Here is a 15,537-nt window from a genome sequence, read left to right on the forward strand (position 1 = left end):
TTTCAGTTCCTCTTTATACATAAGTAAGTTTAACGGTGCAGTTATTTCTGCATAATTTGGTACCCAGCTTCTGCAATAATTAGTGAGTCCTAAGAAGGACATCATTTGTTTCTTTGTAAGTGGCTTAGGCGCATGCAGTATTGCTGCTTTTCTTTCTTCCATTATGGTTCTGCCGCCAGCACTTAATTGATGTCCTAAGTATTTTACACGTTTTTGGCAAAATTGTAGCTTGTTTTTGCTAACTTTATGGCCTTCATCTGCCAAATGTTTCAGTAATGCGATTGTATCAATTTCACAACCTTCTTTAGTCTCAGATGCTATCAAAATGTCATCAACATATGTTAATAGTTGGCTTTGTCTAGGTGGTTCAAAGGAGGACAAGCTGGAAGAGATCACTTGGGAATATATCGTAGGACTTTCACAGTATCCCTGGGGTAAACGCGTATATGTATATCGTTTCCCTTTAAAGGTGAAAGCAAACCAGTACCGACTGTCTTTATGTACTAGAACAGAGAAAAAAGCATTGCTAATGTCCACTACTGTGAAATATTTAGCTTGAGGATTTAGGGAATTCAATAATGTGTGAGGGTCTGCAACACATGGTGATCTCTGTATTACTGCATTGTTCACTGCTTGTAAGTCCTGAACCATTCGCCATCCTGTTGATGGGGGTGCCTTTTTAACAGGAAATATTGGTGTGTTACAGGGAGAATCTGCACATTCCACCAACACTCCTGCTTTCTTTAAATCTTCAATGACTGGCTCTATGCCAGCTACAGCATCTGGTTTCAATGGATACTGTCTTACCCTAGGACGGGGTTCTGTTTTAGGTCTTATTATCACAGGTAATGCTTTCTTAACTAGGCCTACATCTGTAGGTCCTTGAGACCACAATTTAGCTGGAACCTGCTTCAGCAGTGTTTCCTCTGCTTCTGTGAAATATATCTGTCACTGTTGTTCCTCATCTAAATGGACTCCCGCCTGAACAGTTACTGTCCAGAACAAAGCTTTCTTTGTCAGTTCTGTTGATGCACTGTACCATGTGTTCACAGAGGTTGCTACCCAATCGCAGGCTCGTTCCCCTCTCTCAACCAATCTCCCCAGGTCTTGCCATTTGTCCTGTTTTGCCTTACATAAGGAAATGTGTGGCTTCCAATGTTGGTGGAACAAGGGAAGCAAAAATGATGGAAGGAGTACTGCTGCTGCGGAGCTAGACTCCACATCAGAGTAAACATAAGAGACTGTGATTTTTTCAGGGGTAGCTTTATCTAGCTGTTGCTTATACTGGGCATCTGGTTGGCCTCTATACCACATGGTTACATGCAGATCATCAGGAGGCATTTGATCTTGTACATTCCTGACTGCCTGTTTACCTTCCTCCATAAGATAAGCTCCAGTGGACGTGGGGGGTTTATTCGGAACATCTAAGGCGTAGTAGTATTTTGGGCTTCCAGTTCCCCTGAGAACAAACACTTCTTCAGGTTTTTGTCTAATGATTTTCAAACCATTTGGAGTTGGCATGATGGCTAGGGAAAGCGCCACCAGGCCATCTCTGCCCAATAGGTTAACTGGACATTCAGGCAACAGTAAAACAGGCAGCTGACATGATTTTCCTTCAGGGTCTCTGAACCACAACGGCTCAGTCTCTGGAACCTTTTTTGTGACACCTTGGGTCGCACGCACTATTGAGTAATTTGAACTTAAGGGCGCATGTAGTATGGTTTCTTTTACAGTGGTCCTGCATGCTCCTGTATCGCACAAAAACTTCACAGGAGTGCCCTGGACCATGAGGACTATTTCAGGTCTATATTTTTCTTCAAAAAACAAATCTTCTAGGTTTAAGACATCCATATTTTCATCCTCTTTCTCTCTAATAGAAAATGGCTGCTCATCTAGTCATGCTGAGCTCCCTGAATTTTGTGGGTTGCTTCGACAGTGCCTAGCCATGTGGCCTTCTTTTCCACATGACCAACACACTCTGGAATTATCAGTTGAGCGTGATCCAAAACCTCTTCCCCTTCCACGGCCTCTGCCTCGGCCTCTACCTCTGGACTGCTGATAAAACACAGTGTCCTCCTCCTCCTGATAAAACACAGTGGATTCTTTACTTTTATTCTTTTTACTTTTTATGACTTTCTCTGCATGCAGGGCGTGATTTAGATATTGTTGGAGCGTTCCACCACTCATGTCTATGTGGTGGCGCTCAACCCATCCTTTGATTTCTGGTAATGATCCTGCATGCAGTGCATTCTTCAACTGCTGTTTAAATGCCCCATCATCATTGTCATTAAAGAGCAGTCCACTATGTGCCCTGAATGTTTTTTCCATCCTTACCCTGTATTCATCGAAAGACTCGTCCTGCTTTTGCTTGCATCTCCCTATCTCTGTATAATTTGCTTTCTTCTGATATCTGGCCCTGATACGATTAATCAAATGCTCAACTGCTGTTCCTAAGTCTGTGGAGTCTGGTTGCAAAGGGGTAGGAGGATCAGCGTTTGTAGTTGGCACAAAATTCCCTTTAACATGGTGCCATTCTGATCCTAATTGGCACATCCAGACTTGCTGAACCTCTGCACCATTTAAATGGTAAGATTTTCTCAGATTTTCCATTTGAATTATGCATTCTTCTACATCCTCCTTTGGAGGGGGAATTCCTTCTACTGCTTTTCTAACATCTTCCTGTGTCCAGGTTCTATATACCATTATTGTGGCTGGTTGTCGGTTATTTCCTTCAACCTGGCCCGCTAAGGGGTTTGGTAATTCTATTAAAGGAAGCGTAAGGACTTCTCCTACACCTTCCTGTTTTACAGGCATCACTCGGAGTGCCTGTGGGGACAGAATGTCACTAAATGTTGTCGCTAAAGTTTTTGACCAATCTCCTACAGAACCTTTGGACCTAGTAATATATCCCTGGGAGGTATTAGCTTGTGGAGAAGCTGCTTGAAGAGGGGCTGTTTTCAATGATCCTTCTGGAGGAGGTATATGCTGTGGGGGAGTATATTGTGGAGGATCCCCCGTGAGTGGGGGAGCTGAGGGATCGGCTGCAGCGGCAGCACCTCCCATTTGTGGGAGATTATGTATTTGATGTAGCAGGTCAGAATAGGGCCCTACGTACTCGTCATCTTCCTTTCTATGAAACATTATTGATCTCTCCTTTTCCTTTTTTCTTTCTTCACTTTCTCTTTCTTTCCCTTCTTTCTCTTTTCTTTGTCTCTCCTCTCTCTCTCTTTTAGCTCTGCGCTCTCCCTCTTCTCTCTGTCCTGCTAATTTCATCCAACCCATGGTTTGCATGTAACCTTCTTTTGCCATCAAAGTGTCTTTATTTTTGCTTTTTGTTTTTATTTTTTGCTGCAATTCCTTTATGTTTGTGGTGCTCAATTTACCATTAAAACCGTAGTTTTTTATCCAGTAACACAACGGCTCTACCGCCCATGGGTCGTCATTTTCAACTGCTTTCCAGTCTTTACACTGGAGTTCCTCCAATAACTTCTGTTTTTCTTTACTTTGCCCCTTTCCCATTTTGAACTAAATTTGGGCCCAGTGGGTTTTCAACACCTGTCGTGTTCTAAACACTGGGGCTTCAGACAAGATGGTGATCAACGACTTTTTGTGGTAAAACTCACTTCAACCCTTACAGGTGGAGTTTTCTTGTCTACAAACATCCACAAAAGCTCACCATTTAACCCTTGTCTTTTTGGTATGAAATACAGATATCTAGTGATATCTATATTTCCTTACACACGCACACACACACACACACACACACACTCACTGCGCAGTTAACTTTTACTTTATTTCTGTTTACTTATTTTAAACACAGAGGACGCCGCTATCCTATGCAGAATTTAACTAGTTTACAACTCGGGGAGCCTGCCCTTACAAACTAGGGGAGCCTGCCCTCCCGCGGACTTTAACTGTTTTAAAATTTCTATTTTACCTGATAGAGTCTAGAATTGTCAGGGTTTTAGTACAAAAGGGGGACCTCGTTACCCCATGCGGAATTTAACTATTTAAGATAGAGGACACCGCCGTCCTTCACGAGGTTTAAACTGTTTGCAAAGGGGAATCTCGTGACCCCACGCTGAGAGGACTTCAAAAGGGGAATCTCGTGACCCCACGCCCTTCACTTCGATCTTTTTTTCTTTTTTTTTTATATTATTATATTTTTATAAATTTTTTATATTTTATATATTTTTCTTCCAATAATTCACTCACTCCTTATTAAAAGAAAAACTACTCACAATTCTCTGCGTCCTCGAAATGCTTCAACCGTCGGACCCCAGCTTGTAAGGGAGAGACCAGTCCCGTAAAGGGTCTCTTTGCTGCGGCCGCAGGCTTATCTGGATCTCACTCACCTGCTGGGGGTCGTCGGGTATCTTGCAATCCGGCTCGAAGGACCAATTAATGTTAGGTTTAAACACCAAACACCTTATTCAGCAACCTGCACAAAGAATGACACAGAGAATTTAGTATATTTTACTTGCAAGGAGAGGGGATCAGAAACTGCATTCAGTTACAACTTCAAACCCACTCTGAAGCAGTATCTGCTCTCCAAGCCCTTTATTGAAGAAACGCCCTGATTACAATGTGGTTTCAACCGCTAAAGGGGGAGGGAACAGAACCCAGTTGAAACCAGAATTTTCGTACAACATCATACAACATCATATGTGGCATAAGGTGTTTACAGAGACAATTTGGTGCTAATGGACAGTTTATTGAAAAGACAATTTACAGTGTACCCCCAATTATATTTTTTATTTTTTTTGACTCAATGTTATGTATGCATGTGACTGTGAAAACATCCGATCAGCAGGGGGCGCTGCGTCTCCCAGGTATCCGCTGCTGGCGCGTGCAGTTGTGGAGCGAGTAAGACGTCAGACAGTGTGATCAGAGATGAGACATAGCAAAAGTGAACTGATGTTGTTGTTCATGTTTTCACAGAAAAATCAATAAAAATTAAATATGCTGCACAGTGAAGACCCCTTCTTCTTCCACGTGTAACATATTGTTGGCGAGCCAGCCAGGAGGATAGGACGCCGGTGGATTTCAAGCCCATCAGCTCCCCTTCCTCTACCCAAGAGACGAGTCTTCTTCTTCATTTAGTGGAGAAATGGAGGAAGTCCAGCTTCTGCGAGACCGTGTAAGTGCAGCCTTATGGCAACTGAAAGAGGGACCTCTCATGCGTGTCTGCAGGTCGTTAGAGTGTGATGGCCTGGACAACAGAGAGCCTGGAAGTTTGCCCCGGAGGATGTTGATTAGGAAAGCAGAAGATGTGCTGGATGAGATAGAGATAAGTCGTAGTGATGATGACGTTAAAAAAGTCCTGAATGATATCTTGATAGAAATGGAAAAACAAGAAAAAAAACATGAGATTGTTCCACAGAAGAGTCAGGGGGAGAGGCTTTCTCCACCACGTCACCTACACGTCACGCCAGCGGTCGGGGCAACCACACATGAGGAGCACTCACCACGGCACCAACTCCTCTTTAAGAGCCCAGAACCTCCACTCAAGAGCCCAGCACATGGGTGGCCTGAGGTCACACTAAGGAGAGAGTTCAAAATATTTGGACAAATAGGAGAAAGCGGGCAGAAGGAAAAGCTGTCCTACCTCAACCTCCTCAGACAGAGTGAGATGGGGACAGAAAAGGGGCACGGGGAGATGGAGATAACTGAAGCGGTGATCAGGGCTGTGAGTCCAGGACTGCCATTGAGAGACATGTTGGAGATAAAACGCGGCCTTACACTCCCCGCTCTCCTCACCATCCTGAGAGGTCATTATAAGGTTGATAGCTCCACAGACCTTTACCACCAACTCATTAGCCTGTCCCAAGAGCCCAAAGAGACGGCCCTGAATTTTGTGTTCCGTGCCATGGAGGTAAAGGAGAAGTTATTGTGGAAAGCTGAGAATGGGGATGCTGAGGAACATTACAGTCGAGCCACCATCCAGCGGAAGTTTCTCAGGTCCATTGAAACAGGGTTATTGAGTGACGCTGTTAAGTTTAACATCCTACCTCACCTCAATAATGTAAGAATCACAGACGAAGAACTCATAGAGAGAGTGAATGAAGCGTCAAAACTGGAAAATGAACGACAGGAAAAACTAAAGAGGTTTACTGCTGCTAGAGGCTCCAGGGTGCATGAGCTCACCTCTGATGTTCAAACCGACTCCATTCTGTCCAAGAGTGTGCCTACATCCAAAGAATCCAACACAACGGTGGTTGTCAAAGCGATGAAAGGCAAAGAGACCAAAAACGAGCAGATCTTGAGCACACAACAGATGATCGAAGAGCTACGCACTGAAATGAAACAGATGTTGTCCGCTGCTTTGGAAGCTCGCCCTCATCCTCCTGCGGAGAGACAGCGGAGCAGAGGTTGTCAAAAATGCAGAAATGAGGGGGTAGGTGAAAATTGTACACACTGCTTTAAGTGTGGGCAGGATGGCCACTTCTCCCGTGGTTGCCGGGCCCAGAGACCGTTGCAGGGAAACGGGCCGGGACCACTGGGGTGGGATCACCAGTAGTCCAGGATCGAGAGTCCCAAAGTCAGCAGAGACATGTCAACTCTTCTTCGCCAGGGACGGTGCGAAAAGACAAAGGAGCGGCAGTGAACACAATCCAGTACCTCCCCACCAAGCACCAATCACAGCTAGTGGGACTGGTTGGAAGAAGGTGCATTGTCAACTGCTATATGGACGATCACCCCGTAAAAGTGTTGTGGGACACAGGTGCTCAGTCCTGCATCATCAATGATTCCTGGCGTATGCAGCATTTGCCCCACACTGTTATCAGGTCTGTCACAGAACTACTAGATGACGACACCCTGACAGTTCTGGCAGCCAATGACACCCCGATCCCCTATGTTGGCTGGGTTGAGGTCAGCTTTCAGCTTGAAGACGACAGAGACAAATTGCAAGTTCCGATCCTGGTGTCCAGCGACCCAGCAGTTGCCAGTGACCCCATAGTGGGTTATAACGTCATTGAAGCTGTAATTAATGGGAAGGAGGCAAACACAAGAAAAGAACAAAGACATCTGGCTAAACAAGTAAGTAAAGCATTCTCCATAACTGTGAAAACAGCCCAGGATGTGGTCAAGTTAGTGCAAGGTGGCTCCGAGCCAGTTACTGGGGTGGCCCGCACTGGTGGAAAAAGAGTGATCCTGCCAGCGAATCAAATGTCCACCATCTACGTTAGAGCCCATGTGAACGCACAAGCACAAGGACGCGACATGCTGTTCACACCGGACGTGCTCCATCCCCCACCTGAAGGTGTGTCCCTCACTGAGGTGCTTGTATGTATTCCCCAAAGGAGATTTGCGTATATTCCAGTCCCCATGACCAACACCACTGACCACAACATCTACCTGGACCAACACAAGATTATTGGACATTTGGAAACCGTAAAGACAATGTATTCAGTAGGCTCTCAGGCAAGTGAGAACAAGCAAAAAGAGACGCTGAGCCTGACACCACCAGAGAATGCCAGGGTGGAGAGGCCAAAAGAATGGGATCCACCAGTGGACCTCAGCCATCTCCCCGAGGCACAACAGAAAGTCACCATGGCAATGCTGAGGGAGGAGTGTGAAGCCTTTGCATACAACAGTGATGAGATAGGCTGTATTCCATCTTTGAAGATGCACATCACACTTCATGACACTAATCCAGTACAGAAGACTTACATGTCAGTCCCAAGACCCCTTCATATGGAAGTGAAGGAGTATCTGCAGGATTTGTTGAACAGGGGCTGGGTCACACCTTCGCGGTCTCAATATTCATCACCCGTGGTGTGTGTCCGCAAGAAAGATGGAACCCTCCGCCTCTGTTGTGACTACAGAGAACTGAATAGTAAGTCAGTGCCCGACCGCCACCCGATCCCAAGAATACAGGACATGCTCGACACGCTCGGCGGAAGCTCATGGTTCTCTGTCCTGGACCAAGGGAAAGCGTACCACCAGGGCTTCCTGGATGAAGAGAGTCGGCCTTTAACCGCATTCATCACGCCCTGGGGGCTGTACGAATGGGTACGCATCCCCTTTGGTCTGAGCTCCGCCCCTGCTGAGTTCCAACGAAGCATGGAGCATTGTTTAACAGGCCTGAGAGACACAATTTGTCTCCCGTATCTGGATGATAACCTGGTGCACAGTGGCAGTTTCGATGACCATCTAGAACATGTACGCCTTGTTCTCCAGCTCTACAAGGAACATGGGGTGAAATTGACACCCAAGAAGTGTGAGCTCTTCAAAGGGAAAGTGAGGTTCCTGGGAAAGATGGTGACAGGAGAGGGCTACACAATGGACCCCGCAGAGGTTGCACCCGTGATGGCTCTGAAGAAGCGGACAATTGCAACGGTGGGCGACCTGCGCCAGATGCTAGGGTTCCTGTCCTATTACCGATCCTTCATCCCTAACTTTGCATGCAAGGCCAAGCCATTGTATAACCTCCTTGCTCCACCCAAGTTAGAACAACATGACCCAGAGACACAGACTGAGAAACGAAAGAAACCAATAAAGGGTAAGAAAGGTCATTTACCCTCTCGCACACCAATCCAGTGGACCGCGGAGCACCAGGAAGTACTGAATCAGCTGGTCGAGACCCTTACAAAACCCCCCATCCTTGGGTATCCTGACTTTGACCAGCCCTTCGCACTTCACTGCGACGCCTCACAAGATGGATTGGGCGCAGTGTTGTATCAACGCCAACAGGGAAAGATGAGAGTCATTGCATACGGCTCTCGCAGCCTCAGCCAGTCAGAGAAGAGGTACCACTCAGGGAAGCTAGAGTTTCTAGCTCTGAAGTGGGCTATCTGCGAGCGCTTCAGGGATTACCTGTACCATGCCAAGTCATTTGTTGTCTATACAGACAACAATCCTCTGACATATGTGCGCACAACGGCAAGACTCAATGCCGCAGGACACAGATGGGTGGCAGAGCTGGCCGACTATCACTTCACAATACGCTATCGCCCAGGAAAGAACAACAATGATGCAGATGGACTGTCGAGGATGCCACTCAGTATGGAAGACTACATAAACAGCTGCACGCAAGAGGTCAGTGGAGAGACTGTTGGTGCGCTCATACAGAATGTACAAGTTGAGAAAGAGAATCCATGCAGGGGTGTTGGAGTCATCCAGACCTGTGCTTTGAGCCTGGTAAAAGATTGTAGCAGCAGGACTGGCCAACCTCTAACTCCATCACAGATCCGTGAGGCTCAAAGAGAGGATGAAATACTGGCACGAGTCATCTGGTACAAGAGCCAAGGACACAGACCAAGCAGAGCGGCGATCAAGAAAGAACATCCAGCAGTCGCTACCTTACTAAAACAGTGGCTAAAAATTAGCTTGTGCGACGATGGCATCCTGCGCCGTAGGACCCTCCGACGAGAACAGCTGGTCGCTCCTCAGTCCTACCACCCATTAATCTTTAAAGAATTACACCAAGACATGGGTCACCTGGGGGTCGAAAGGACTCTGGACCTAGTCCGAGAGAGGTTTTACTGGCCACAGATGTACAAGGATGTGGAGCACTTTGTGACCAACGTTTGTGAGTGTGTCAAGAAGAAGAAACCACACAAGCAGACCCGTGCACCTTTGAACCCGATCCTGACCACATATCCATTCGAGTTAGTTTCAATCGACTTCCTCCACCTGGACAAGTGCAAACATGGCTATGAGTACATTCTGGTGGTTATGGATCATTTCACCAGGTTTGCGCAGGCCTATGCAACAAAGAACAAGTCAGCAAAGACTGTGGCTGATAAGCTCTTCAACGATTTCGCTTTGAAGTTTGGGTTCCCTGTCAAACTGCACCATGATATGGGTGGAGAGTTTGAGAACAGGTTGTTGTCAAGGTTGAAAGAACTCTCTGGCATCCAGGGCTCACACACCACACCATATCACCCTCAGGGGAATGGACAGGTGGAGAGATTCAACCGAACTCTGCTCTCCATGTTGTGCACCCTGGACGAAGAAGAGAAAAAGGATTGGAAGGAGTCCCTGGCTAAGGTCGTCCATGCGTACAATTGTACAAAGAATGAGAGTACAGGATACACGCCCTATTACCTCATCTTTGGACGCTCTCCACGCCTCCCAATTGACCTGTTGTTCAACATTGAGAGAGACAATGCCCATGGGAGTTATGAGGATTATGTTCATCACTGGAAGGAGACCATGCAGGATGCCTACCGGATCGCTGCCAGCAATGCAGATAAAGGAGCAACTCGGGGGAAAGCCAACTATGATAAGAAAGTGCTGGGTAGGGACCTCCAACCAGGTGATCGGGTCCTCATCCGGAACCTCACTCCGAGGGGTGGAACAAGGAAAATTCAGGCCTACTGGGAGGACCAAATCTTCAGGGTAAAGGAAAGGAAGGGGGATGAGAGCCCAGTGTACCAGATCAGTCCCGAGAATGGCAATGGGAGAGACAGAGTGGTACATAGAAACCTGTTGCTACCATGTGACCATCTGCCCCTTGAGCTGCCATCTACACAGCCTTCAACCCAGCCGACCGACGCCCAGACACCTGCAAAGAAGAAGAGGACACCACACCGCGACCAGCAGCGAGAGTCAGCATCAGACAGTGGTTCAGGGGATGAGGACGACGACGGCGCCTACCACTGGTATCTCCGGTCAAGAAAGGGGAGGAAACAGAGCCAAGGGTTGTTGAATCCTGAGGCTGAACCTTTCCAGCCTCAACAGAGTTCCTCACCTGATGAAGAGGATTTGCCACTACAGACTGAAGAGGATTTGCCACTACAATCAGAAGAGGATTTGCCACTACAGACTGAAGAGGATTTGCCACTACAGACTGAAGAGGATTTGCCACTAAAGAATGACAATGTTGCTGATGTGTTGCTACTGACTGAGCAACCAGACCTGTATCCTGCATCTGGAGTACAGAAGAGTGGTGAGTCAAGAGAGGGTTCACCTCAAAAGGTACGCACACACCCACACAGACTCAGGCAGCCACCTGTAGTATTGAGCTATGAGACATTGGGACAGCCATCATTCGTGTCAAGACACTGTGAGGTGATAGAGACTCAGCATATTGAGCAGAGACAGTTATGGCGGCCTTGGTAAAACTTTGGTTGTAATGTCGGGAGACATTAAAACTTGTGGGGGAGAGTGTGGCATAAGGTGTTTACAGAGACAATTTGGTGCTAATGGACAGTTTATTGAAAAGACAATTTACAGTGTACCCCCAATTATATTTTTTATTTTTTTTGACTCAATGTTATGTATGCATGTGACTGTGAAAACATCCGATCAGCAGGGGGCGCTGCGTCTCCCAGGTATCCGCTGCTGGCGCGTGCAGTTGTGGAGCGAGTAAGACGTCAGACAGTGTGATCAGAGATGAGACATAGCAAAAGTGAACTGATGTTGTTGTTCATGTTTTCACAGAAAAATCAATAAAAATTAAATATGCTGCACAGTGAAGACCCCTTCTTCTTCCACGTGTAACACATACAACATCATAGGATAAGGAGAACCCCTCTCCTTATCTAGTTGCACAGTTCTCCATTCTCCTCCACACCCTTAACGACATCTGTTAACAGCAGTCGCAGTCAGCATCCCTCCTGCACAGACTTAAAAAACATTAATGACACAGCAAACAAAACTAAATGTTTTAACACTCTTTGTAATATGAGTAAGATAGAGATAACAAAATGTGTAAGTATAATATGATTAAAGTAGAATAACTTATGTACAATTAATTAACCCAACACCGTCGGAGCAAACTGTAAGGGAACTCACTCATACCATCAGCGCCTGATTGAGCATGTTTTATTCAGACCTGAGATTTAAGTCTCCCTCCTATTTCCTGATATTGTCTTTTGAAAGGAGATGCGGCCCTGCAATGCCAGATCAGTGGATCTAAGCACTTGGTATCAACTGCCAAACTTTGGAACGTAAGCAGCATATTTTAACAGAAATGATACCTCTTGAAATTCAAACATTTCAAAATAATATTCTCAGACAGTCTCCGCTCAGTTTTCATGGAATCAACGTCTGTGTTCAGGCTCATTTGTTTTTTTGGGACATTTACAGCAGATGAGGACAAGAAAGGCACTGTCCTTCTGCAAAGTGTCCGTGGCTTCTTCATGAAGGGTCATTAAGCAGGGAAACATCTTATTAAAGTTTCCCCTCTCATCTCCCTAGAGAAAGCCCAAGTATGGCTATGAGGAGCTCCTTCATCAGCATGTTGAAACAGAGAGTGTATTATGCAGCTGGGCTGGTGGAAAGCTTTGCTGGGTCATAGCTGTGTGTTTTTTGGCTCTCCTGGCCGCTGGCCCCCCAGCTGGGAGTCTGCTGACGAGAAGGTTCACCTTAGCTTAAAGGAATAAAGGTTTGTATTCAGGAGATATTAATGCATGCAAGAATGTCATTTTTTTCTTTTTGTATTTATTGTTTTTAACTATTTTTCACACAGAGCCTAAAGGAGAAAATATCAGGAGGTATGTCCAACTATTTTAAAAATAAACATTCAGAGCTTCTGAAACTCGACTGTGACTTTAGCTGGTGCTGCTGACTTTGGACTAATCATATGTTTGAAGTTTTTTTTATGGAAATAAAATGAGCCTGCCTTAAAACAAAGGATAAACATGGGAAAGCACAGCATGCACACTGTTAAGTACAGTGGGGGGTGTGTAATGCTGTGGGCCTATTTCTTTTCCAAGGACCCTTTGAAAATTCTTATACTGCATTGCATCAGGAAGTCTTAAATACCACTAATGTTACATCCAAATTTGTTGACCTCTTCCAAAAAGGGTCTCATCGGATAATTTAGCTCGAGTGATTAAACATACCGGTATATGTAACCGAATTCAAATCTTATAGAAAACCCACAGGATGGGCTGAATTTAAAAGGGCACAAGAGTGGACACAAGACTCTGCAAAGGATGTGAAAGGAATGTTTCTGTTTTGAACCAATTAAATGCCTTTGGTATGGATGCCAACAAGTGTGGACAATAAAGAGGCAAAAGAAAAGCTTGTGTTATGATGGTCGCAAACACCAGCCCGTGTCTTTTAATGGTCCTACTTAATTTTAAAGTCGCAGGGAAACCACCGTTGCATTTCCGAATTCTCCTGAGTGGTGCACGACTTTACACGAGTGAATAAAGGGAATGTGATTGGTTGTTTATCTAGAGGGCTGGGTTGTTTTGGCGGAAGGTTCGCAAGCAAGTTTGATTGTGGCCGGTGTCTTGGATGCATCTTACTAACCAGTTAGCAACTTAGTGCTAGTAGATTCCCAATTGAAAATTCCATTGGGACAAAGTAGCACTAAATTGGTGACATAGTGTCAGGATTTGGTTATGGAGTATAGACCCAAAAGCAGAGGCAGGAAGGCAGAGGTGAATTTTTTTAGATTTAATTAAAAAGGGAAACTGAAAGCAAAGGCAGGTTATCCAAAAATCCAACAATAAAAACGAAGTCCAAACAAGCATCAAATCAGGAGTCCAAAAATCCAAAAGAATCAAACATAAAAACTAGTCAAAACAAATCAGAAACTTTGGAGACATCAGGGGAATCACTGTCACAACGAGGATAACTCAGGAAGACGGAGTTGCAGGAAGTTTTAAAAAGTTTGGCAGTGTTTGACGAGAACCCAGCAAAGGGAAACTGAAGAGAGAGGGCTTTTTAAAGGAGACTGAGACAAAGAGGGGGCTAATGAGGAAACTGGGAGCAGGTGTGCAAAGAACAAGAGAGGGAAAGAGCTAGGGAAGAAGGAGAACATAAGAGGGCAGCAGAGAGCAACAAATAGAAACCTGGAAGACTGGAAATAACAACAAAATGATAATTAAATTACTAGGACCATAAAACATGGAGAAAAGAAAACTAAACACTAGAAAACCAGGAGTAAAGTAAGACTGAATACTCAAAAAAAAAAAAAAAACATAACAGAAACCTGACACATAGAAACAACACTTTCAAGGAACACCATGGACAGCAGAAACATGCAAGAGGAGGAGAGTTTTGTGTCGGAGGTCGTGGATGAGTCTCCTCCGTCATACATTTTTTTATTTAGAGGAGGAAAGCGGGGACGAAGATGTTGTGGAAGAGGATGCCAGGTGGTGTAGAAGGCTTACAGCCGTACATGTTTGAGCCCTTGCCTCGCAACGCTGCCAGTTCTCTTAGCTCTACGCCTGCCGAAGACACAGATGTTTTATTTATTTATTTTTTATATTTTTATAGAAATATCTATATTTGATGTATATACAATACAGCTAATATACTTTAAGCTGTTTAATTTTGATTAAATAAAATACAACTAAATATTACCTCACGTAGGTCACCTTGTTCTTTATTCTGCAATGCATTCTGGGTAAATGCCATATGCTAGGTTCTGTAGCGTTAGCTCTGTCCAGCCAACACAGCAATAAGTGAAGCTAAACCTTTTCAGCTTCAACCAGAGTTTACTGTAGAAAACACAAGACATAATGACAATGAGGAGAACCAAACAGAGGAACATAAGAGAACTGACCGAAAATGTTGGTGTTACTGCGGCTGCTGCCTGCAGATGCTAACTGGGACAAAAACATCTCTGTTAATGTTAAACTTCCTGTGTTTACCCAGCAGGTTTCATATTAGTGATACCCTACCCAGCATGTATTGTGCAGTTGAATAAATAGCGACCTCAATGGCTGCAAAATATAACGAAGCATAAATGATTTTGAAAGTAATTATGAGTTTTTACATATCACAAAGAGCTAACAAATATCAACTATCACAGCATCTTTAGGTCAACTAGTCATGGATTCCTTTAATGCATGTGATCCTGTGGGTCTAAACATTTTGCCAACCAGGTTAAAGGGTCCAGTGGGCATCTCTGTTTCTGCACTCTATCTTACAGGACAAACAAGTTCTCCAGCCTTCCTGCATGCTTCCTTTAGCTGGCAATATTCAGTCATTGTTTTGTGACTCTGTCTATCATATTTTCAGTGACAGCATTCAGTGACTCAGAACTGGTAAAGGTTGTTCAAACTTGATCAATGTTTTAACCTCTCTTTCAGACAATTCGCAGAAATGTTCATGTTTTAACATCACAGCCAAACTTTTGAGAAGCCCTTTCAGGTGTGGCTAAAACTGTGGAATTGTCTGCCTCTTAAACTGTTTTACTCTCTGGAGGAGAATTTCAAACTCATGTTTTGTTGTGTGTATTAAAATGTTGTGTATTTTCATGTACCTTCAATTATTTTATGCATTGCTTTATAAATAAAAAATATTTATACTGTTATGGCTCTCCCCTTTTGGACTTTGAGTTTTTAGTTTTCAGTTATCTAAGTAATTCTGTTTTGTTGATCTTTGGTTTATTTTCCATTTTGTGTTATATTTAAGCTGTCTTGACTCTCTGTTGCCCCCTTGTGCTTGTCTCCTTTCCCCTAGCTCCCTTCTAGTCACTTCCATCCACACCTGCTCCATATCAGCTGATTACACCAGTCTTTGTTCTGTCTCCCATCTATACACTCCCTGTGCAGTTCTTCAGTGCTGGTTCTGGCTCCCCATATGTGTTTTCTCCTGACATCTGTTGTTTTTTTTGGTTTGATT

Source organism: Cyprinodon tularosa, unplaced genomic scaffold, assembly GCF_016077235.1.
Source record: "Cyprinodon tularosa strain WSP-4 unplaced genomic scaffold, ASM1607723v1 ctg199, whole genome shotgun sequence".
Classification (NCBI taxonomy): Eukaryota; Metazoa; Chordata; class Actinopteri; order Cyprinodontiformes; family Cyprinodontidae; genus Cyprinodon; species Cyprinodon tularosa.